This window comes from Staurois parvus, unplaced genomic scaffold (assembly GCF_062004578.1).
Source record: "Staurois parvus isolate SC_StPar_1 unplaced genomic scaffold, SC_StPar_1.0 ptg002089l, whole genome shotgun sequence".
NCBI lineage: Eukaryota > Metazoa > Chordata > Amphibia > Anura > Ranidae > Staurois > Staurois parvus.
This window is the reverse complement of record NW_028319885.1, coordinates 76,951-101,061: the sequence shown is the minus strand read 5'-3', so window position 1 is coordinate 101,061 and position 24,111 is coordinate 76,951. Positions and strand designations below refer to the sequence as shown.

General features: G+C 51.8%; 1 protein-coding gene across 1 annotated transcript in view; it reads left to right on the top strand.

Moving 5' to 3' along the window:
• LOC149432834 (ephrin-A3-like) overlaps positions 1 to 24,111 on the top strand; it is a 128,198-nt gene that overhangs the window by 93,796 nt on the left and 10,291 nt on the right. The window lies entirely within an intron of this gene.

Below are 24,111 nucleotides of genomic sequence, written 5' to 3'. Positions count from 1 at the left end.
GAGATCTTCAAGGGAAGTGTAAGGGTGAGCGGTAATCCCTCGATGGGTCAAGTTAGTAAAAAAAAAAAGTAGGTAAGCTGTTGTAGTCGACAGTTCTCTAAGGGCGGTGAGCTTCTCAACCCTTTTAACATGGAGGAACCCTTGAAATAATAACATTTTGTCTTCAGGGATCCACCGCTAATAAATATTCACAGCTAATAGCGCATTAGTGTGATGGTCAGTAGGAAGAATGCTCCTTACACTTGTGGTCATTGGAAATAATCCCTCCAAGCACAGATAGCTAAAAACATCAATGGTGTCAGTGGTTACTCTAAGAGGCAGAAATTGCTCAAAGAGCCCCTAGCAACATCTGGAGGAATCCTAGGGTTCTGTGGTACCCTGGTTGAGAAACCCTGCTTTACAGGGTCTACCACCACCAGCTTCTGTTACCATTTTACTGGTCTGGCTAGAGGGGCTTGTCAGACATCTTGGTTGGTCAGGGAACCCCTAGCAACCTCTGGAGGAACCTTTTTGGGTTCTGTGGTACTCTGGTCGAGAAACCCTGCTTTACAGGGTCTACCACCACCAGCTTCTATTAGCATTTTACTGGTCTGGCTAGAGGGGCTGTTCAGACATCTTGGTTGGCCAGGGAACCCCTAGAAACCTCTGGAGGAACCTTTTTGGGTTCCATGGTACCCTGGTTGAGAAACTCTGCTCTACATGGTCTACCACCACCACCGTCTGGTACTGTTTTACTGGCCTGGCTAGAGGGGCTATTTAGACATCTTGGTTGGCCAGGGAACCCCTAGAAACCTCTGGAGGAACCTTTTTGGGTTCCATGGTACCCTGGTTGAGAAACTCTGCTCTACATGGTCTACCACCTCCACCGTCTGGTACTGTTTTACTGGCCTGGCTAGAGGGGCTGTTTAGACATCTTGGTTGGCCAGGGAACCCCTAGCAACCTCTGGAGGAACCTTTTCAGTTCCATGGAGCCCTGGTTGAGAAACTCTGCTCTACATGGTCTACCACCACCAACTTCTAGTACTGTTTTACTGGCCTGGCTACAGGGGCTGTTTAGACATCTTGGTTGGCCAGGGAACCCCTAGCAACCTCTGGAGGAACCTTTTCAGTTCCATGGAGCCCTGCTCTACATGATCTACCACCACCAACTTCTAGCACTGTTTTACTGGCCTGGCTACAGTGGCTGTTCAGACATCTTGGTTGGCCAGGGAACCCCTAGCAACCTCTGGAGGAACCTTTGTGTTCCATGGAACCTTGCTTTAGTAGGACAAATTGCTATATATATTTTTTTTTTATTTTTTTTTTTTTTAGGCAATCTCCTCATTATTCCTGTGTGAAAAATGGTAGCAGCGCTTTGTCGTGTGCCGCGCTTCATTTATGACACCGATAACAAATGTTTTTAGCTAAACTCCGGGCCTTGGAGGAACGCTCTCATTAGACTGAAGGGCTGTTGTTGGGTATTGGGAAGACAGAGAAGTCGAGTGTTCCTTAAGAAAAGCCCTCCAGTTTGTCTCAGAATTGTGATTGAATTACGAGAGGTTCCTGTGATAACCCCACACCCTCGGCTCAGAATACTGATGTGATGGTTTAATTGGGAAGTAGGGAATAAATAGCGCTCCATTGGGAGTGTTTCTGATCCGTGTGCTGGCAGAGAGAGCTTTTTCGTTGTCTTCTGTCACCCATTAATCACTGCGGCCCAGCAGTCTTGTACTGGTTCAGAACGGGCTAATTTATCATGAAAATCGGGGTTATGGTGCACAATCTCTGCTGCCTGGAGCGTTGTACATGGAGAGGTCGCGTTTGTGGCCTAGTCTGGGGCTTCTGTTAATTAACCTAAAATAATAAAGTAGGGCCGTATCTTGCAGGTGTAATTCAGCGTCGGGTCCCCTCGCAGTGAATATATCTTCCTGGGACTTGGTGACCTTTGCCCCCATCGGAGTTTGGCATAATTTGCAGTTGCTTCCCTCGTCCTCCAGAGACAAGTTTGCTTAAATAAGAGTACATCTGGTTGACAGGTAAGGTGTGTGCGGAATGTTTAGCATATATGTCGCCTCGCTTGGAATTTTGCTTATCTCATGCCGTGTGCAGACAAGCATTTTTTTTTTTTTTATAACAATAATCTTTAATCAGACAACAACAACATACGGGTCTCAACCTCAAATCCTGGTGAGTCACTCAAAGCAGTTTTACTGTCGTGATGGAAATTTTCTTTTGTTGAGGTTCGTGGTGACTCCACAATTGTTTACTTCAACCTTTTGTTATAATGGCTCGATCTTTGTCTAAGGCTCTGCCTGTTCTGTCTTCATGTATGGATTTCATTGATCTATACCAGGGTTTCATGGAACCCAAAGGTTCCTCCAGAGGTTGCTAGGGGTTCCGTGGATCTATAAGACCCACCAAAGTTTGCTAGGGTTTCCATTGTTACTATAGGGTTCCTCCAGAGGGTGCATGGGATTCGATGGAATGTTAGGGTTCTTTAGGAGGTTGCTAGGGGTCCTGTGGTATTCTAGGGTTCCTCCAGAGGTTGCTAGGCGTTCCATGGAACTCTAGGAATCCTCCATAGGTTGCTAGGGAATCCATGGAACTGTAGGGCTCCTCCTGAGGTTGCTAGGGGTTCCAAAGAATGCCAGGGTTCCTCCAGAGGTTGCTAGGGGTTCCATGGACCTCTAGGGTTCCTCCAGAGGTTGCTAAGGGTTCCATAGACCTCTAGGGTTCCTCCAGAGGTTGCTAGGGGCTCCATGGAACTCTAGGGCTCCTCCAGAGGTTGCTAGGGGTTCCATGGAATTCCAGGTTTCCTCCAGAGGTTGCTAGGGGTTCCATGAAACTCTAGGTTTCCTCCAGAGGTTTTTAGGGGTTCCATGGAATGCCAGGGTTCTTCAGAAGGTTGCTATAGGTCCTGTGATATTCTAGGGTTCCTCCAGAGGTTGCTAGGGGTTCCATAGAATTCCAGGTTTCCTCCAGAGGTTGCTATGAGTTCCATAGAATTATAGGGTTCTCACAGAAGTTGCTAGGTGTTCCATGAAACTCTAGGGTTCCTCTAGAGGTTGCTAGAAACTAGGTTCCTCCAGGGGTTACTAGGGGGTCCATGGAAATATGTGGATCCTCCAGAGGTTGCTTGGGGTTTCATTGGCCTTCTAAGGTCCCTTCAGAGGTTGCTTGAGGTTCCATGGTACAATGATCTTTTTTTTTAGCTGTCTAGAAGTGTGGCATTCTGACTACTACTGTGAAACGAGCATTTTCCCACTGACCACCAATGTAAGGGACATTCTTCCCACTGACCCCCAATGTAAGGGACATTCTTCCCACTGACCCCCAATGTAAGGGACATTCTTCCCACTGACCACCAATGTAAGGAACATTCTTCCCACTGACCCCCAATGTAAGGGACATTCTTCCCACTGACCCCGAATGTAAGGGACTTTCTTCCCACTGACCCTGAATGTAAGGGACATTCTTCCCACTGACCACCAATGTAAGGAACATTCTTCCCACTGACCCCCAATGTAAGGGACATTCTTCCCACTGACCCCCAATGTAAGGGACATTCTTCCCACTGACCCCCAATGTAAGGGACATTCTTCCCACTGACCCCCAATGTAAGGGACATTCTTCCCACTGACCCCCAATGTAAGGGACATTCTTCCCACTGACCCCCAATGTAAGGGACATTCTTCCCACTGACCCCCAATGTAAGGGACATTCTTCCCACTGACCCCCAATGTAAGGGACATTCTTCCCACTGACCCCCAATGTAAGGGACATTCTTCCCACTGACCCCCAATGTAAGGGACATTCTTCCCACTGACCCCCAATGTAAGGTACGTTCTTCCCACTGACCACCAATGTAAGGGACGTTCTTCCCACTGACCCCCAATGTAAGGGACATTCTTCCCACTGACCACCAATGTAAGGGACATTCTTCCCACTGACCCCCCAATGTAAGGGACATTCTTCCCACTGACCCCCCCAATGTAAGGGACATTCTTCCCTCTGACCCCCCAATGTAAGGGACATTCTTCCCTCTGACCCCCAATGTAAGGGACATTCATCCCACTGACCCCCAATGTAAGGGACATTCTTCCCACTGACCCCCAATGTAAGGGACATTCTTCCCACTGACCCCCAATGTAAGGGACATTCTTCCCACTGACCCCCAATGTAAGGGACATTCTTCCCACTGACCACCAATGTAAGGGACATTCTTCCCACTGACCCCCAATGTAAGGGACATTCTTCCCACTGACCACCAATGTAAGGGACATTCTTCCCACTGACCCCCAATGTAAGGGACATTCCTCCCACTGACCTCCAATGTAAGGGACATTCTTCCCACTGACCACCAATGTAAGGGACATTCTTCCCACTGACCCCCAATGTAAGGGACATTCTTCCCACTGACCCCCAATGTAAGGGACATTCCTCCCACTGACCACCAATGTAAGGGGCATTATTTCCACTAACCCCCAATGTAAGGGACATTCTTCCCACTGATCACCAATGTAAGGGGCATTATTTCCACTAACCCCCCTAGTGACAGGGTTCTCAAAGACCTGAAAGTGATTTTATGGGTTCCCCGGGGGGGGGGGGGTAAAAGGGTTGGGAGGCTGATCTAAGGGGCGGAGACGTGTCAGTTGTGAGCCATCACTAATTGTGGTTTTGTTGCCTCCTCACTAAGCATGAAGCACCTTCTGAGCCATCCTGGTAAACAAATGCGATGTGTCCCGGGCTCAGGGTATCCAGTACGGCCCGGTTATAATTGTCAGATGGTCCTGAGATTGGAAGACAAGGACTGCTGCTCCTCATGCCATGGCGACGTGCCAGGCTCCGTTCTGGAAGGGGCGTTGGGAGATTTTGTCGTCCTCGCTCTCTCCAGATGCCGATGGCTCTGAATGTGTGATAGATCTTCCAGCCGGAATACATTTACATGTTTATCCTGTACTGCAGTACGGTGATGATGGTGGAGGATCTCTTTGCAGGCCGAGTACAGCCGGTGGAAAGTGGTGACTTCACTGATACAGTAGGGAATCGTTCTTTATCTTCGCTCTTTGCCTGTGGAACCCAAGAGAGAAGGCAGCGGGGCCGAGGAAGGCGTGCAGTGTGTGGGAGGCCCGCGCACTTCTCCAACCGTTTCCATAGTTGTTATCGATCGGCAGTCACCACGTAGGACATTATGTGCATTCATTAAGACATTTGTCCTGTACCGGGGACTCATCTCGTATTATAGACGCCAGATCTTCCGCCAGATCTCTACTAATAGTTGAACATGGCAGGCTTTGCTTTTTTTTTTTTTTTTTTTTTTATCCCCCGACTTCTTCATATTCATTAAAAAAAAAAATGGCAGCTGGAGAGTGATTATGTGAGGGCGTCGCAACGACGCACGGAGAGCTTGACTGCGATAAAACAGAAGCTCCTTCCTATCTTCCACCTCCCTCCCCGGGGATCAAATCCCTTTGTTTCCCACCACCGACGCTTTGTTGAGTCACTTTGTGATTCCTCCCGAGAGGATTCTCCATGTCTGCCGTGGACACCTGACGGGGAGGCTCTTGCAGAGCCGGCTGACAAACCCGAGCAGCTTGGCACCACTTTAGGAGACAAATCGTTGCCAACTGGATAATGAGTTTGTATTAAAGATGGAAGCCACGTGCTGAGCTTCTCCTTTCCTGGGGTGCAGCCTTGTTAGAGGTGCCAGCAGAGCCGGCTTTTGTTAGACGTCTCTCTTCGGGTCAACTTAAATACTTCAATCAAAGGGAAAATCTTCTTACGACTTCACATTTTCTTCCCTCGTACAGAATGTTACCGAATTTAACGATTGGTAGAGGTAGACGGCGGTCAGGTGTTTCAGCTTCTTAACCCAGCAGTCTCGAAACTGCGGCGCGGGGGCCGATGCAGCCCTTTGCTTGTCATTATCCGGCTCTTGGGGCACTAATTCTCCCACTGACACCAATGAGGACTCTATTTCCCACTTACAGCCATGATGGGACACTATTCCTCCCACTGACACCAATAATGGGGCACTATTCCTCCCACTGACACCAATAATGGGGCACTATTCCTCCCACTGACACCAATGATGGGACACTATTCCACTGACACCAATGATGGGGCACTATTCCTTCCACTGACACCAATGATGGGACACTGTTCCCACTAACAACCATGATGGGGCACTATTCCTTCCACCGACACCAATCATGGGGCACTATTCCTACTGACAACCATGATGGGGCACTATTCCTCCCACTGATACCAATGATGGGGCACTATTCCTCCCACTGATACCAATGATGGGGCACTATTCCTCCCACTGACACCAATGATGGGACACTATTCCTTCCACTGACACCAATGATGGGGCACTATTCCTCCCACTGATACCAATGATGGGGCACTATTCCTCCCACTGACACCAATGATGGGACACTATTCCTTCCACTGACACCAATGATGGGACACTGTTCCCACTAACAACCATGATGGGGCACTATTCCTTCCACCGACACCAATCATGGGGCACTATTCCTACTGACAACCATGATGGGGCACTATTCCTCCCACTGACATCAATGATGGGGCACTATTCCTCCCACTGATACCAATGATGGGGCACTATTCCTCCCACTGATACCAATGATGGGGCACTATTCCTCCCACTGACACCAATGATGGGGCACTATTCCTCCCACTGACACCAATGATAGGACACTATTCCTCCCAATGACACAAATGATGGGGCACTATTCCTTCCACCGACACCAATCATGGGGCACTATTCCTTCCACCGACACCAATCATGGGGCACTATTCCTCCCACTGACACCAATCATGGGGCACTATTCCTCCCACTGACACCAATGAAGTGACACGATTCCTCCCACTGACACCAATGATGGGGCACTATTAATCCCACTGACACCAATGATGGGACACTATTCCTCCCACTGAGACCAATGAAGTAACACGATTCCTCCCACTGAGACCAATGAAGTGACACGATTCCTCCCACTGACACCAATGATGGGACGCTATTCCACTGACACCAATAATGGGGCACTATTCCCCCCACTGACATCAATGATGGGGCACTATTCCTCCCACTGACACCAATGATGGGGCACTATTCCTCCCACTGACACCAATGATGGGGCACTATTCCCACCGACAATAATAGAGCGCTATTCCCACTGACACCAATAATCGGGCACTATTCCTTCCACTGACACCGATGATGTGGCATTGTTACCGTCTCAAGGACGTTTTCTACTCCTATCCGGCCCCTCTAAAGTCTGAAGGATAATAAACTGGCCCTTTGTTTAGAAGGTTTGGAGACTTCTGCCTGAACCCAAGACATGAATGTTGGTGAGCTCTCACTGGCACAAACCCATAGCTTGTGGGACAAGTCCTATCAAGAACCGTCTGAGAACTAGGCTAGCTGTCGCTGTTGCTTGTTTTGGATGGTGTGGCTTTGAGCGTTTTAATTATTGGTTGCATACCGAGAGACAAATATGAGATGATTCCACCCATCCCTGCATTGTTCTGGAAACAAGTTACAATAATCTCCATTCATACATAGCTGTGCTACATTATGACCCAATTGTTCTCGCCTCCAGCTCCGAGAGTGCATGTTGGGACCCCACCGTGGCATTCAAGAGCTCGAATTATTGGTGACCACCGTAAATGTCCATGCAGGACCTCGCTTGCGTTTCCATGCAGGACCTCGCTTGCGTTTCCATGCAGGACCTCGCTTGCGTTTCCATGCAGGACCTCGCTTGCGTTTCCATGCAGGACCTCGCTTGCGTTTCCATGCAGGACCTCGCTTGCGTTTCCATGCAGGACCTCGCTTGCGTTTCCATGCAGGACCTCGCTTGCGTTTCCATGCAGGACCTCGCTTGCGTTTCCATGCAGGACCTCGCTTGCGTTTCCATGCAGGACCTCGCTTGCGTTTCCATGCAGGACCTCGCTTGCGTTTCCATGCAGGACCTCGCTTGCGTTTCCATGCAGGACCTCGCTTGCGTTTCCATGCAGGACCTCGCTTACGTTTCCATGCAAGGCCTTGCTGAGTTCTCGATTTGTATTTACCGAAAAATGTTCATGTCCGAGGTGCGAGAGGAGCGGTCGTACAGGTAGACCCCTCCCAGGTCACAAAGCGGGACGCTTCCTTTGTGTTCCGTATTTGCAGGACAGATCAGAATTTATTGCTGCTTTTGGGTCCTTGGTGTCTTCTGGGAAATAAAGTGCATATTCACACCTTGTTCTTGGTGCCAGCGAACGCCATAAATAATTTGCTGGGTGTTCCGCGTCTCATGGATGGAACATTATGCCGTTCCCGATGTCGGTGAGGAGATGTGTTCAGGGATGTACACCCTTTCCCCGCGATGGTCTGCAGCTCCAAGCCAGGTGCAATTTAATTATGGAACAAACAACCTTTAAAAGTGCCGAATCTGCTCCACTTGGTGAGCGATGTGTTCCTGGTCTCTGGTGGCTCCACCACCAAGCGGGAGGTTATTGAAGGTCGTGTGGGACAATACAGCAGAATGAACGCCTGGCTCCCCACAGTTCAGTCCTGGAGCTGATGACTTTCATTCGATTATTCTGTGTCGGAGGATTCTAGGAGCGTCACCTGAACGTTTCCTGCACCTCCAATCCCTCGTGTCACCTGAACGTTTCCTGCACCTCCAATCCCTCGTGTCACCTGTTTCCTGCACCTCCAATCCCTCGTATCACCTGAACGTTTCCTGCACCTCCAATCCCTCGTGTCACCTGAGTGTTTCCTGCACCCCCAATCCCTCGTGTCATCTGAATGTTTCCTGCACCTCCAATCCCTCGTGTCGGGTTGTGCCCAATATTGACATTTCCCTAAAATGGGTCTGCCTTTATCTTTGGATCATCCCTGCTTTACCTGTCATCTTTGCCCCTCCCCCTTCCTACCTTACCTGTCATCTTAGCCCCTCCCTACCTTACCTGTCACCTGTTCTTTACCAACCCCCTGTTCCACAATCTTGCCTGTGTCCTTTTCCTGCTTATTCATTGCCTTACCTGGCCTCTCTGCCCCTATCCCCGCCTTACCTGGCCTCTCTGCCCCTATCCCCGCCTTACCTGGCCTCTCTGCCCCTATCTCCGCCTAACCTGGCCTCTCTGCCCCTATCCCCGCCTAACCTGGCCTCTCTGCCCCTATCCCCGCCTAACCTGGCCTCTCTGCCCCTATCCCCGCCTTACCTGGCCTCTCTGCCCCTATCCCCGCCTTACCTGGCCTCTCTGCCCCTATCCCCGCCTTACCTGGCCTCTCTGCCCCTATCCCCGCCTTACCTGGCCTCTCTGCCCCTATCCCCGCCTTACCTGGCCTCTCTGCCCCTATCCCCGCCTTACCTGGCCTCTCTGCCCCTATCCCCGCCTTACCTGGCCTCTCTGCCCCTATCTCCACCTAACCTGGCCTCTCTGCCCCTATCCCCGCCTTACCTGGCCTCTCTGCCCCTATCCCCGCCTTACCTGTCTTCTCTGCCCCTATCCCCGCCTTACCTGGCCTCTCTGCCCCCTCCCCCACCTTAGTGGTCCTCTGCCTGTCCCGCCATCTCCCCATAGCTCTCCCCTTTCTTCTGCTTGACCCCCCACTGGTCTCTGCTGCTGCCTCTCTTATATTGGTCGCCTCTCCCTGCTTCCCTCCATTCTCCTCCATTCTGTGATGTGGGAATGGATCATGCTGTTACCAGAAGAGGATTTTTTTCTGATAGCTCTCGGACCGGCGGAGCCGATGTGGTGTCTTCAGGCACAGCGAGGACTGGAGATTGGAATGTATAAGTGGAGCGGCCACCAGTAGAGGCTCCCCTGATGTTTCTGCTCGGTGGACATTGCTGGCTAATATTACTATGGAAATTGTCACTTTTCTGCATGGCTTCCTCCGGTAGATGGATCGCCATCTCTGAGCGCCCCTTGTGCATTCAGTGGGACAATAGAGGAGAGAGAACAGATTGAGGCCACCGGCTGTCACTCATAACATAAAAAGCTTTATTTATTGTGTCCGCGTCTCCTCTGCTGCACAAACCACTAACTGGTTCTCTCCGGGGTTGGCAGGGACAAATCTCACTGGAACAGAACTATGACTGACCCTGACTACCAATGCCCTTCAGGTCCCTTTCTGTAGCAAATCACAAGAAAAGCACCCAGTTTTATCTGTCACATTTTCCTGCCAATAATGTCAGACCGCAGCCTGCGCCGTGCAAATACTCGGCTGAAATGTCGAACTTGTTTACATTGAGCATTGTATGTTCAGAAGATGTAAATGATCAGAACAGAGTCCTCGGGATTGTATTTCTGTATTCGGAGATATAGATTTTTGTGATGATATCTACCCTGGAAAGGCCTGAAGAAAGGGAGGCCGTACAATTGTTTCTTCTTCATGGTAGAAGTCTTGGAGATGAAATGCTTGCCATCATTGGGCAGAAAATACAAGCTTGTGCCCGGAGGTCTTGGGCCTGGTAAACCAGAGCAGTGTTTGTGATGGTATCTACCCTGGAACGGCCTTTTCTAAAGAAACAAAGGTCCTACTGTTTTTTCCAACTCATGGTAGTAGTCTTGAAGATGAAACACTTGGCATTGGTAGGCAGGAGATGCAAGCTTGTGCCGGTGGTCATGGGCCTGGTGAACCAGAGCAGTGTTTGTTTCTTTAGAAAAGACCCTTCCAGGGTAGATACCATCACAAACACTGCTCTGGTTCACCAGGCCCATGACCACCGGCACAAGCTTGCATCTCCTGCCTACCAATGCCAAGTGTTTCATCTTCAAGACTACTACCATGAGTTGGAAAAAACAGTAGGACCTTTGTTTCTTTAGAAAAGGCCCTTCCAGGGTAGATACCATCACAAACACTGCTTTGGTTTACCAGGCCAAAGACCACCGGCACAAGCTTGTATCTCCTGCCTATCAATGCCAAGCATTTCATCTCCAAGACGTTTACCATGGCAGAGAAGGACACAACCGTATGGCCTTCATTTCTGCAGAAAAGGCCTTTCTAGGGTAGATACCATCACAAACACTGCTCTGGTTCACCAGGCCCATGACCACAGGCACAAGCTTGCATCTCCTGCCTACCAATGCCAAGTGTTTCATCTTCAAGACTACTACCATGAGTTGGAAAAAACGGTAGGACCTTTGTTTCTGCAGAAAAGGCCCTTCCAGGGTAGATACCATCACAAACACTGCTCTGGTTTACCAGGCCGAAGACCACCGGCACATCCTGCCTACCAATGCCAAGTGTTTCATCTTCAAGACTACTACCATGGCAGAGAAGGACACAACCGTATGGCCTTTGTTTCTTTAGAAAAGACCCTTCCAGGGTAGATACCATCACAAAGGCCATACGGTTGTGTCCTTCTCTGCCATGGTAGCTTGTGTTGGTGGTCCTGGGCTTGGTGAACCAGAGCAGTGTTTGTGATGGTATCTATCCTAGAAGTGCCTTTTCTGCATAAACGAAGGCCATACGCTTGTTTCCTTCTCTGCCATGGTAGTAGTCTTGAAGATGAAACACTTGGCATTGGTAGGCAGGATGTGCCGGTGGTCTTCGGCCTGGTAAACCAGAGCAGTGTTTGTGATGGTATCTACCCTGGAAGGGCCTTTTCTGCAGAAACAAAGGTCCTACCGTTTTTTCCAACTCATGGTAGTAGTCTTGAAGATGAAACACTTGGCATTGGTAGGCAGGAGATGCAAGCTTGTGCCTGTGGTCATGGGCCTGGTGAACCAGAGCAGTGTTTGTGATGGTATCTACCCTAGAAAGGCCTTTTCTGCAGAAATGAAGGCCATACGGTTGTGTCCTTCTCTGCCATGGTAAACGTCTTGGAGATGAAATGCTTGGCATTGATAGGCAGGAGATACAAGCTTGTGCCGGTGGTCTTTGGCCTGGTAAACCAAAGCAGTGTTTGTGATGGTATCTACCCTGGAAAGGCCTTTTCTAAAGAAACGAAGGCCATACGCTTGTTTCCTTCTCTGCATGGTAGAAGTCTTGAAGATGAAACACTTGGCATTGATAGGCAGGAGATTCAAGCTTGTACCAGTGGCCTTCGGCATGGTAAACCAGAGCAGTGTTTGTGATGGTATCTACCCTGGAAGGGCCTTTTCTGAAGAAACGAAGGCCCTACGGTAGTGTCCTTCTCTGCCATGGTAAAAGTCTTGGAGATGAAATGCTTGGCATTGATAGGTAGAAGATACAAGCTTGTGTCGGTGGTCCTGGGCCTGGTGAACCAGAGCAGTGTTTGTGATGCTGATCACAGGCCCACACTCTTCCTAGACGCACGTGATGTGCCGATCGATAGGATCTGACAGTTAGACAATAGTTTTTTCTGTAAAATGGATTCCACTCATCTGCAGGAGCCTGTTACACGCTGTTCTACAAGAAGGGGCCATTAGGATGTACCCTGCTGAGGCCTACTAAGATTTCTCACTGGTTGGCGTGTGACCTCCACATGGTGATACGTCACTGCCAGGAGCTGAACCGGGCTCCGTGCCAACCAGACGGCACAATGAAAAGATGCTCTTTCAGCAGGCTGAGGGGGGTCACTCAGTCACCCTTTTCAGCTCAAAAACCCAACGCTTGGCAGAACCTGCAACCTGGCAAAGGGCCCCTGGCTTCGCTCAGACCACCACTGTATGTTCTAGAGGAGAAAAAGTGCTGATCTGACCAGGCTTAGGGCTGTGCTGTGCAGGGTGGGGGGTGACCTTCTGTTTTCTCTGTCCGTTATCGGTCAATCTGTCGGTTTTTCCAGAACGAGTGCTTTGTGTAGAAGCGATCGGTCGGATTTGTCGATGGGCAGCCTGGCCACGGTCTGTCTGACAGATGTCAGGGGGTCAGCAGTGTTGGGACCACTTCAGCTGATGTTCCCGTCCTGAACGATTCGTCAGCGCGTCACTCAGGATCACAGCTGCCTGGCTGATGTATCGTCCGTCTAATGCTTGCTCAATTATTTATGGCCGGAGCAGTGTTTTCTGGAGCGCACTGAGGGGAAGAGACTGGATTGTGTGCTGGATTGCCGAAATAGGGCACCAAGACCATCCAGATCCCTGCCGTCCATCCTTGCATCTCTACACGTATTTGAGCTGCAATCGCCAACCGCCAGGGCTCCATATCCACATGTGTGGGCTGCAAATGCCAACCGCCCGGGCTCCATATCCACATGTGTGGGCTGCAAACGCCAACCACCCCAGCTCCATATCCACGTGTGGGCTGCAATCTCCAAACCGCCCGGGCTCCATATCCACGTGTGGGCAGCAATCGCCAACTGCCTGGGCTCCATATCCGCATGTGTGGGCTGCAATCTCCAAACCGCCCCAGCTCCATATCCACATGTGTGGGCAGCAATCTCCAACCATCCTGACTCCATATCCACATGAGGGCACCAATCGCCAACTGCCCAGGCTCCATATCCACATGTGGGCAGCAATTGGCAACCGTCCGGGCTCCATATCCACATGTGTGGGCAGCAATCTCCAACCGTCCTGACTCCTTATCCACATGAGGGCACCAATCGCCAACTGCCCAGGCTCCATATCCACGTGGGCAGCAATTGGCAACCGTCCGGGCTCCATATCCACATGTGGGCAGCAATTGCCAACCATCCTGGATCCATATTCGCATGTGTGGGCTGCAAACGCCAACCGCCCGGGCTCCATATCTACCTATAAATGGGCAGCAATCGCCAACCATCCTGGCTGCATATCCGCATGTGTGGGCAGCATTTGCTGCCTGCCCGGGCTCCATATTCGCATATGTGGGCTGCAAACGCCAACCACCCGGGCTCCATATCCACATGTGTGGGCTGCAAACACCAACCGCCAGGACTCCATATCCACATACGTGGGCCTGCGCAGATTTTTGAACATGCCGGGAGTGCCAAAATTTGTGGCTTCCTATTGCTGATAATGAATTCTCAGGTTCTCTAGAAAATAACCACACAAAGATAAGCGGCCGCCATCTTCTCCCTCCTGCACCCTGGTATCCCATTGTTTGTTGGGGTACTGTTTCTTTTCTGGGCGGTATTGTCCTGTGGCCTGTGGGTAGAATGTTCTCTGAATTCCACATTGATTTGTCCAGCCTGACCTAGAATACGGACACGACGGATGTCCTTCTACTCACCGTGCTCGCGCTCCCCATAGCCTCCATTTTATTAGCTCCCCCCCTCCGTATCTGTAGTGCGAGCCACTTATTAAAGTCTCTTCTCTGCATTAGCTGCTGCAATAAAACCCGCCATCGTTACATGAACGTCCTCCCTCCTCTGTTCCTTGGCAGCTCTCTGGCCCTGTTCTGTCAGCGCCTTGCTCCCCCCTTGCATCTCTTCCATTTTTTCCCTGCCGTGTACAGCTGTGTGCGCCTGCCGGCTTAAATTAGTCCCATTGAAAAGCCTGCGTATCCGGGAGGAGGCTGCGGAGGATCGGACGGGGCTGGTGTGAATGCAGCGAGCAGCGGGTCTCCGTGGATTTGGTCTCTGGGAAGAAAGGCAGAGCCTCGTAGACTCTTCTAATGGCAGATGTGTCCCCATTACTTGTGTGGACGGCCAACTCTGTCCCAGTGACCTTGGGTTCAGAGTCTTTAATGTGGTTAAAGTCGTTGTTTTTCATGCTGTTCGTTCATTTAACCTGTTTGTGCCGTGAAGAACACATCCACACTTAATGACTGGGCTTCCTCACCACCCACGTAAAAATGTTAGCCGTGGTGACCTTTGCTACAGCGCTTTTAATGAACTGTTCCTCCTAATCGCACATTAGATGTGAGTTTTGACTGTTGGGGTTGTCTTGGCTGTTTTCGCTCTTCGCTCCGCATTGGCGATGGAAGTGTCATCACGTCTTCCCTAGGGCGATGCGTCTCGCCCCTTCTTTGCATTGGAAGGTCCTCTTGCCCATCCTGGCCCTCTGCGAAGAGATGCTCTGGCGCTGTCTCTCAGCCTGTCCCAGATATGTCACACCGATAGCCCACGGCCGGCTTTCTGTGCCTTGTTATTCTCGCTGTCGTCACGGTGATTGCTGTAGCCAGAGGAGAGGAGGCCTTCTGTCGTCTGCATGGCGATGCGGGAACTGTGAGCGAGTCTCTCGCTTGGCTCCTGATGTAGGACAGATGCTGAGTTTAGGGACTGGTTGTAGTGCTTTAATTTGTGTAGAATCTGGTCTGGCTGCAGATGAGAACAGAATGTCCCCCGGCGATCGGTTCTGCATGTTTCTATTCACTGCTAATCAGAATGATCCAAACCCCGTGCATACATTACCCTACTGCCTTTACCAGCTCTACCCAGAGAACAATCCCTCTGTAATGGGGGCCCTCCATGGACAGTGCTGAAGAACTGAGGTCTAAGGTCTTCTTTCGTTGAGGTGTCATTTTAGAGACCTTCCCAGAGTCAACTTACTCTTAGATTGGAAGGCTTCCCAACAGAGACCACCTTGTGTCAGCTTTCCCTTATATTGTCTACCTAAGAGGGACCCCTCATGTCCTCTGTAAAGGGGCCCCTTCATGGGTGGTGCTGAAGAACCAAGGTCTTCTGTAGCTGGTGTCATTTTACAGAGCTCTCCAAGTGTCAACTTACCCGTGTATTGGCTCCCCAGCTGAGACCTATCACGCCCTCTGTAAAGGGGCCCCTCTATTGGCAGTGCTGAAGAACCGAGGTCTAAGGTCCTCCTTTAGTTGAGGCATACATTACCCTACTGTCTTTACCAGCTCTACCCAGAGAACAATCCCTCTGTAATGGGGGCCCTTCATGGGCAGTGCTGCAGAACCAAGGTCTAAGGTCATCTTTAGTTGAGGTGTCATCCAATGTGAACATACTACTTTTATATTGGCTTCCCAACAGAAACCAACCCCCCGTGTCATCTTACCCCCTTACATTGGCTTCCCCAACAAAGGTACAGCTCATTGTGAACATCAGAAATAAGGATAGCTTGCCTAAAACCAAAAATGGTTTTCTTGCCCTAAATCGGATTACAGAGCTGCAAAGATCCCAACAACCTCCCGGTGTTAGAGAGAAAACCTCCCGGTGTTGGCTTACCCTTCTATTAGCTCCCCAACAAAGACCTCCCAATGACAGCTTGCCCTTTTTTTTTATTGTCCTCCCAACAGAGACCTCCCTGTGTCAGCTAACCCTCATACTGGCTCCCCGACAGAGACCTCCCTGTGTCAGCTAACTCTTAGAGACACAGGGAGGTCTCTGTTGGGGAACCAATATATGGGTCATCTCACACTGCGAATTTTCTGTTGGAAAGCCAGTTTCAGTTAACCCGCATACTGGTTCCCCAGCAGAGGCCTCCCTGTGTCCGCTTACCCTCATACTGGTTCCCCAGCAGAGGCCTCCCTGTGTCCGCTTACCCTCATACTGGCTCCCCAGCAGAGGCCTCCCTGTGTCCGCTTACCCTCATATTGGCTCCCCAACAAAGGTACAGCTCCCGAAGGTTTTTGGGACATTTAAGGTGGACATTGGTGGCATTGCTGGAAGTATGGCTTGTAGTACCTGAGATATGGAGGGGAGTGTAGAGTATTAGAGGGCACGGTGCACTGCAGCATTAGGTGTGTGTGTATATATATATTTATATTGCAGGTTATACTACCAGGGCTGTGCTCCACCTCTGGGTGAATGGACAGTGGCAGAAACAGGACATCCTCCCTTATATAACCCCTCCCATACAGGGAGGGGACAGTAGACCACACTGCTGATGTAGATGTGTATACAGGTCCTATAACCTGCTGGCGGAGCTGTGGATAGTAGACCGCACTGCTGATGTAGATGTGTATACAGGTCCTATAACCCGCTGGCGGAGCGGTGGATAGTAGACCGCACTGCTGATGTAGATGTGTATACAGGTCCTATAACCCGCTGGCGGAGCGGTGGACAGTAGACCGCACTGGTGATGTAGATGTGTATACAGGTCCTATAACCCGCTGGCGGAGCGGTGGACAGTAGACCGCACTGGTGATGTAGATGTGTATACAGGTCCTATAACCCGCTGGTGGAGCGGTGGACAGTAGACCGCACTGGTGATGTAGATGTGTATACAGGTCCTATAACCCGCTGGCGGAGTGGTGGACAGTAGACCGCACTGCTGATGTAGATGTATACAGGTCCTATAACCCGCTGGCGAAGCGGTGGATAGTAGACCGCACTGCTGATGTAGATGTGTATACAGGTCCTATAACCCACTGGCGGAGCGGTGGACAGTAGACCGCACTGGTGATGTAGATGTGTATACAGGTCCTATAACCCGCTGGCGGAGTGGTGGACAGTAGACCGCACTGCTGATGTAGATGTGTATACAGGTCCTATAACCCGCTGGCGGAGTGGTGGATAGTAGACCGCACTGCTGATGTACATGTGTATACAGGTCCTATAACCCGCTGGCGAAGCGGTGGATAGTAGACCGCACTGCTGATGTAGATGTATACAGGTCCTATAACCCGCTGGCGAAGCGGTGGATAGTAGACCGCACTGCTGATGTAGATGTGTATACAGGTCCTATAACCCACTGGCGGAGCGGTGGACAGTAGACCGCACTGGTGATGTAGATGTGTATACAGGTCCTATAACCCGCTGGCGGAGTGGTGGATAGTAGACCGCACTGCTGATGTACATGTGTATACAGGTCCTATAACCCGCTGGCGAAGCGGTGGATAGTAGACCGCACTGCTGATGTAGATGTGTATACAGGTCCTATAACCCACTGGCGGAGCGGTGGACAGTAGACCGCACTGGTGATGTAGATGTGTATACAGGTCCTATAACCCGCTGGCGGAGTGGTGGACAGTAGACCGCACTGCTGATGTAGATGTGTATACAGGTCCTATAACCCGCTGGCGGAGTGGTGGATAGTAGACCGCACTGCTGATGTACATGTGTATACAGGTCCTATAACCCGCTGGCGAAGCGGTGGATAGTAGACCGCACTGCTGATGTAGATGTATACAGGTCCTATAACCCGCTGGCGAAGCGGTGGATAGTAGACCGCACTGCTGATGTAGATGTGACAGCTGAGAGGAGCTGACGTGAGCATTGGACGAGGCTGACACAACAAAGTATGTCTCCGGCTCTCTGTAGTGTGCGCCTCGTCGGTAGAAGTGGCTCCGGCAAGGTTGAAGGACGCCGTCTTGCTGGTGTGGGGTGCACAGAGCTGCCTCTTAATTGGTATAAATGGGACCTACATGCTAAAAATACTCCTCTGGCCGGGAGGAGCTCGGCACCGGTGACAGCTGTATCTCTATAATGCCTCTTGCCAGCTGAACGGATCCCTCCAGGCGGAAACACAACATTAATCTTGACAAACTGAACCTCTCTATTACCTTCCTCTTGTCTCTACCTGGAACATGTCACTAGGTCATCCTTCTACCCCTGCAGCAGCAGGCCGGGCCCGATCTTCTCCCCCTCCGGGGCCGCGGCACCATTACTCCCGGCTTGTTACATATTCCTCTCATGGAATTCACGTGGAAGGTCTGCATAATGGCGCTCCTAATAGTGGACAAATGAATGCAGAGAACCGATCTGGGTAATGCGCATCCATTGACGGCCCATGAGACCCGAAGGTCGTATATCGCAGACGCATTGACCACGCGGTTCCTGGCGCTGGGCCGCCATTGTTTTCGGTATTCAGGAAGAAACCTAGGATGGTTCATTGCCACGGTTGATGCTTTGCACACATTTTGCCATTGTCTTTCGATAGCCGTACCGCCCCTGCCCTCCCGATTTGCCATCTCTTGGTGTCTCCTCCCATAACATTACTCTGGTACTCCGCTATTAATCGTCTTCTGTCTATTCGATCACCTATTCCGCTCCCCGCTCGCTGCTTCTTCCTCTTTCCACCCAGTCAAGCAGTTTTCAGTCAGCAGTTTCCTCTTCATGTTCCATCTCTCTTTCCTTCATCTGCCATTCTCCACCCCTCCCCCCCGTTCTCCGCTCTAATCTCTCCTGTTTTATGGATTGTACCCATTTACTCGGCTAACATGTGCGGATGACATTTACTATGCAAACTATTTTTGCTTCCGCAGATTCTGATGGCGGAAGCAAAACATAAACTGATCCAAGGGGTTGGCTTACAGCAGAAGGAAGGATGAAGCCACATTAGATGCCATGGTCATCCCCTTTGGACCCCTTCTGGTTGGCCTATCACAGTCATTGGCCTCTGGGGGCGTCAAAAGGCGGAGGTTGTGTATGCGCCATGGCAGCAAAGTAGGTGCCAGTCACATGATTGGTGGAATGTGCCAAGGAGATCCCCTCTTGTTTCAATTGAAACAGCAGAAGACAGGATGAAGCCACCTTAGATGCCATGGTCCTCTTCCTTGGACCCCCTTTGGTTGGTCTGTCCCAGTCATTGGCCTCAGGGGGCTTCCAATGTTGAAGTGGCAACTTCTGCTTCCAGCAATTTGGTATACTCCATACCACCAATGTAGGCGTTAGCTGATAGGTTGGACTGTGCCAAGGAAAGCCCCTCTTGTCTCAATTGAAACAGTAAAATAAATGATGAAGTCCCCTTAGATGCCATGGTCATCTCCTTTGGATCCCTTCTGGTTGGCCTATCACAGTCATTGGCCTCTGGGGGCTTCCAAGGCTGGAGTGGCAGCATCTGCTTCTGCCAGTCCAAAGGCGGAAGTTGTGTATGTGCCATGGCAACAAAGTAGGTGCCAGTCACCTAATAGGTGGAATGTGCCAAGGAGAACCCCTCTTGTTTCAACTGAAACAGCAGACGACAGGATGAAGCCACCTTAGATGCTTTGGTCTTCTCCCTTGGTACCTTCTGGCTGACCTATCTCAGTCATTGGCCTCTGGGGGCTTCTGAGGTCAGAGTGGCAACGTCCGTTTCTGCCAATCAGAAGGCAGCAAGTTTGTATGCTCCATGGCACCAAAGTAGGTGCCAGTCACCTATAGGTGGGAATGTGCCAACGATAACACCTTTTGTTTCAATTGAAACAGCAGAAGACAGGATGAAGCCACCTTAGATGCCATGGTCCTCTCCTTTGGACCCCTTCTGGTTGGCACATCACAGTCATTGTCTTCCAAGGCCAGAGTGGCAATATCAGCTGCTGCCAATCAGAAGGCCGCAGTTTTGTATGCTCCATGACACCAAAGGAAGTGCCAGTCACCTGATAAGCGGTGATAAGTGCCAAGGAGCACCCCACTTGCTTCAATTGAACCCAAATCCAAAAATGTGCATGGCGTATTCATCATCTGAGATTACTCGTTCTAGGTATACAAAGTGTTTTCATTGGAGATCAGCCCATTTGGACATGGTGGATATTTATTTATTTTGTAGGGTCAGTAACTCCCAGAGCTGTTGCAACCAATCGGATCCAATGTTCATACATTCCCGGTGCGGTTTGGTTGATATTTGGCTTCGATGGGGTAATAGATGAGACACATTTGATAAATCTGACTTTTCTGATGCATTGCCATCACTCTCCGTATTCTCTTTACAAGTCCACAGCCTGCCTGAGCCCTGGCACAAGAATCAGTCCGTGTTACCACTCCAAGTGCCATCCTGACCTCTGGCAACGGTCCCCTCTCCTCTGTGCCCATGTCCGGGTCTGAGGTTCTGGCCTTCAGACGGCTCTGCCTGCTGGGAAGAATTATAGCTGCAGCGGGTGAGCATGGACTTAGATGACATGTGCCTCCTGCTTCCCATATGCCATCACGTATGTTTTGTTGTCCTTCACAAGGGCAGAGCCAACACTAAATGATACTGCCGACCATTCAACGTCTTACCAAATGACGGCTTCACGGCAAATGACCTGATAGGAGATGAAGGGCGCCGGATATCGAGCCCACATCCTTCAGGGTGCCAGAACCAGCAACGTACCAGCCATACATCCAACATTCAAAGGTTCTTCTTCCAGTCCCAGCTCAGTGTAGGGTCTTCCAGGAATTCCTCACCACCTTCCAGAGCTCTATATAAGGATCTCTCGGGTCTCCTCCTCCCGTGTCTGGATCTCTATATAAGGACATCACAGGTCTCCTCCTCACCTGTGTCTGGATCTCTATATAAGGAGATCACAGGTCTCCTCCTCACCTGTGTCTGGATCTGTGTATAAGGACCTCTCAGGTCTCCTCACCTGTGTCTGGATCTGTGTATAAGGACCTCTCCGGTCTCCTCCTCACCTGTGCTTGGATCTGTGTATAAGGACCTCTTTGGTCTCCTCCTGGCCCGTGTCTGGATATGTGTATAAGGACCTCTCAGGTCTCCTCCTCACCTGTGCCTGGATCTGTGTATAAAGACCTCTCCGGTCTCCTCCTCACCTGTGCTTGGATCTGTGTATAAGGACCTCTCCGGTCTCCTCCTGGCCCGTGTCTGGATCTGTGTATAAGAACCTCTCAGGTCTCCTCCTCACCTGTGCTTGGATCTGTGTATAAGGACCTCTTCGGTCTCCTCCTGGCCCGTGTCTGGATCTGTGTATAAGGACCTCTCAGGTCTCCTCCTCACCTGTGCCTGGATCTGTGTATAAAGACCTCTCCGGTCTCCTCCTGGCCCGTGTCTGAATCTGTGTATAAGAACCTCTCGGGTCTCCTTCTCACCTGTGTCTGGATCTGTGTATAAGGACCTCTCCGGTCTCCTCCTCACCTGTGCTTGGATCTGTGTATAAGGACCTCTCCGGTCTCCTCCTCACCTGTGCCTGGATCTGTGTATAAGGACCTCTCAGGTCTCCTCCTCACCTGTGCCTGGATCTGTGTATAATGACCTCTCCGGTCTCCTCCTGGCCTGTGTCTGGATCTGTGTATAAGGACCTCTCCGGTCTCCTCCTCACCTGTGCCTGGATCTGTGTATAAGGACCTCTCCGGTCTCCTCCTCACCTGTGCCTGGATCTGTGTATAAGGACCTCTCAGGTCTCCTCCTCACCTGTGCCTGGATCAGTGTATAAGGACCTCTCCGGTCTCCTCCTCACCTGTGCCTGGATCTGTGTATAAGGACCTCTCCGGTCTCCTCCTCACCTGTGCCTGGATCTGTGTATAAGGACCTCTCCGGTCTCGGATTTGGTTGACTTGACATGGATATCCTTGATGGCTTTTATCCCCTCGATGTCCTGGCTTAGTACGGGGTGAGTTACTCCGGGAACCATGAACGGTACGAAGTGCTTTTGGCCGGCTCGATATTTCCTAATTAATTCTCAGCCTCAAGAGCCGAGATTAGAGAAAAGAAGCAAATTATAGTTCAGCCGTGCGTGGCGTGTATTGACTGACACGTGTGTGAGCGTGGCCAATCCTCCTCCTTTCATGTTCCCGGCTCAGAGCTGGGTGGCTGAGACAGGTTCACTCGTAGATACATTTTACAACTTGTGTTGGTGATCATCACTCCTTCCCTTTGTACCATCACCTTCCTGTGTCCTGCTTCTGACCTTCCATCTACCTCTGTCCATCTCTGCTCTTCTCCCGGCCTTTCCTTCTCCCGGCCTTTCCTTCTCCCGGCCTTTCCTTCTCCCGGCCTTTCCTTCTCCCGGCCTTTTCTTCTCCCGGCCTTTTCTTCTCCCGGCCTTTTCTTCTCCCGGCCTTGCCCCCTCCCGGCCTTGCCCCCTCCCGGCCTTGCCCCCTCCCGGCCTTGCCCCCTCCCGGCCTTGCCCCCTCCCGGCCTTCCCCTCTTCCCCTCTCCCGGCCTTCCCCTCTTCCCCTCTCCCGGCCTTCCCCTCTTCCCTTCTCCCGGCCTTGCCCTCTTCCCCTCTCCCGGCCTTGCCCTCTTCCCCTCTCCCGGCCTTGCCCTCTTCCCCTCTCCCGGCCTTGCCCTCTTCCCTTCTCCCGGCCTTGCCCTCTTCCCTTCTCCCGGCCTTGCCCTCTTCCCTTCTCCCGGCCTTGCCCTCTTCCCCTCTCCCGGCCTTGCCCTCTTCCCCTCTCCCGGCCTTGCCCTCTTCCCTTCTCCCGGCCTTCCCCTCTTCCCTTCTCCCGGCCTTCCCCTCTTCCCTTCTCCCGGCCTTCCCCTCTTCCCTTCTCCCGGCCTTGCCCTCTTCCCCTCTCCCGGCCTTGCCTCTTCCCCTCTCCCGGCCTTGCCCTCTTCCCCTCTCCCGGCCTTGCCCTCTTCCCCTCTCCCGGCCTTGCCCTCTTCCCCTCTCCCGGCCTTGCCCTCTTCCCCTCTCCCGGCCTTGCCCTCTTCCCTTCTCCCGGCCTTGCCCTCTTCCCTTCTCCCGGCCTTGCCCTCTTCCCTTCTCCCGGCCTTGCCCTCTTCCCTTCTCCCGGCCTTCCCCTCTTCCCTTCTCCCGGCCTTCCCCTCTTCCCTTCTCCCGGCCTTGCCCTCTTCCCTTCTCCCGGCCTTGCCCTCTTCCCTTCTCCCGGCCTTCCCCTCTTCCCCTCTCCCGGCCTTGCCCTCTTCCCTTCTCCCGGCCTTGCTCTCTTCCCCTCTCCCGGCCTTCCCCTCTTCCCTTCTCCCGGCCTTGCCCTCTTCCCTTCTCCCGGCCTTCCCCTCTTCCCCTCTCCCGGCCTTGCCCTCTTCCCTTCTCCCGGCCTTGCCCTCTTCCCTTCTCCCGGCCTTGCCCTCTTCCCTTCTCCCGGCCTTGCCCTCTTCCCCTCTCCCGGCCTTGCCCTCTTCCCCTCTCCCGGCCTTGCCCTCTTCCCTTCTCCCGGCCTTCCCTTCTCCCGGCCTTGCCCTCTTCCCTTCTCCCGGCCTTCCCCTCTTCCCCTCTCCCGGCCTTGCCCTCTTCCCCTCTCCCGGCCTTGCCCTCTTCCCTTCTCCCGGCCTTGCCCTCTTCCCTTCTTCCCCTCTCCCGGTCTTCCCCTCTTCCAGCTCTGGCATATTCAGATGCTTCATTTGCATGTTGTATCCTCAAGTACTAGTACCCCACTCCTCCAGGACCCCCTTCACCCCTCTTTCCTCCTTGGCCTCATCATCATATAGTTAGCTTATTAGTACCCTCGTTCAGCAGATCCCCCACACAGTAGTAACCCCCACTCAGTAGTATCCCCCACTCAGTAGTACCCCCAGCTCTGCTGATCCCCGCTCAGTAGTAACCCCCAGCTCTGCTGATCCCCGCTCAGTAGTAACCCCCAGCTCTGCTGATCCCCCACTCAGTAGTATCCCCCACACAGTAGTATCCCCCACACAGTAGTACCCCCAGCTCTGCTGATCCCCGCTCAGTAGTACCCCCAGCTCTGCTGATCCCCGCTCAGTAGTACTCCCAGCTCTGCTGATCCC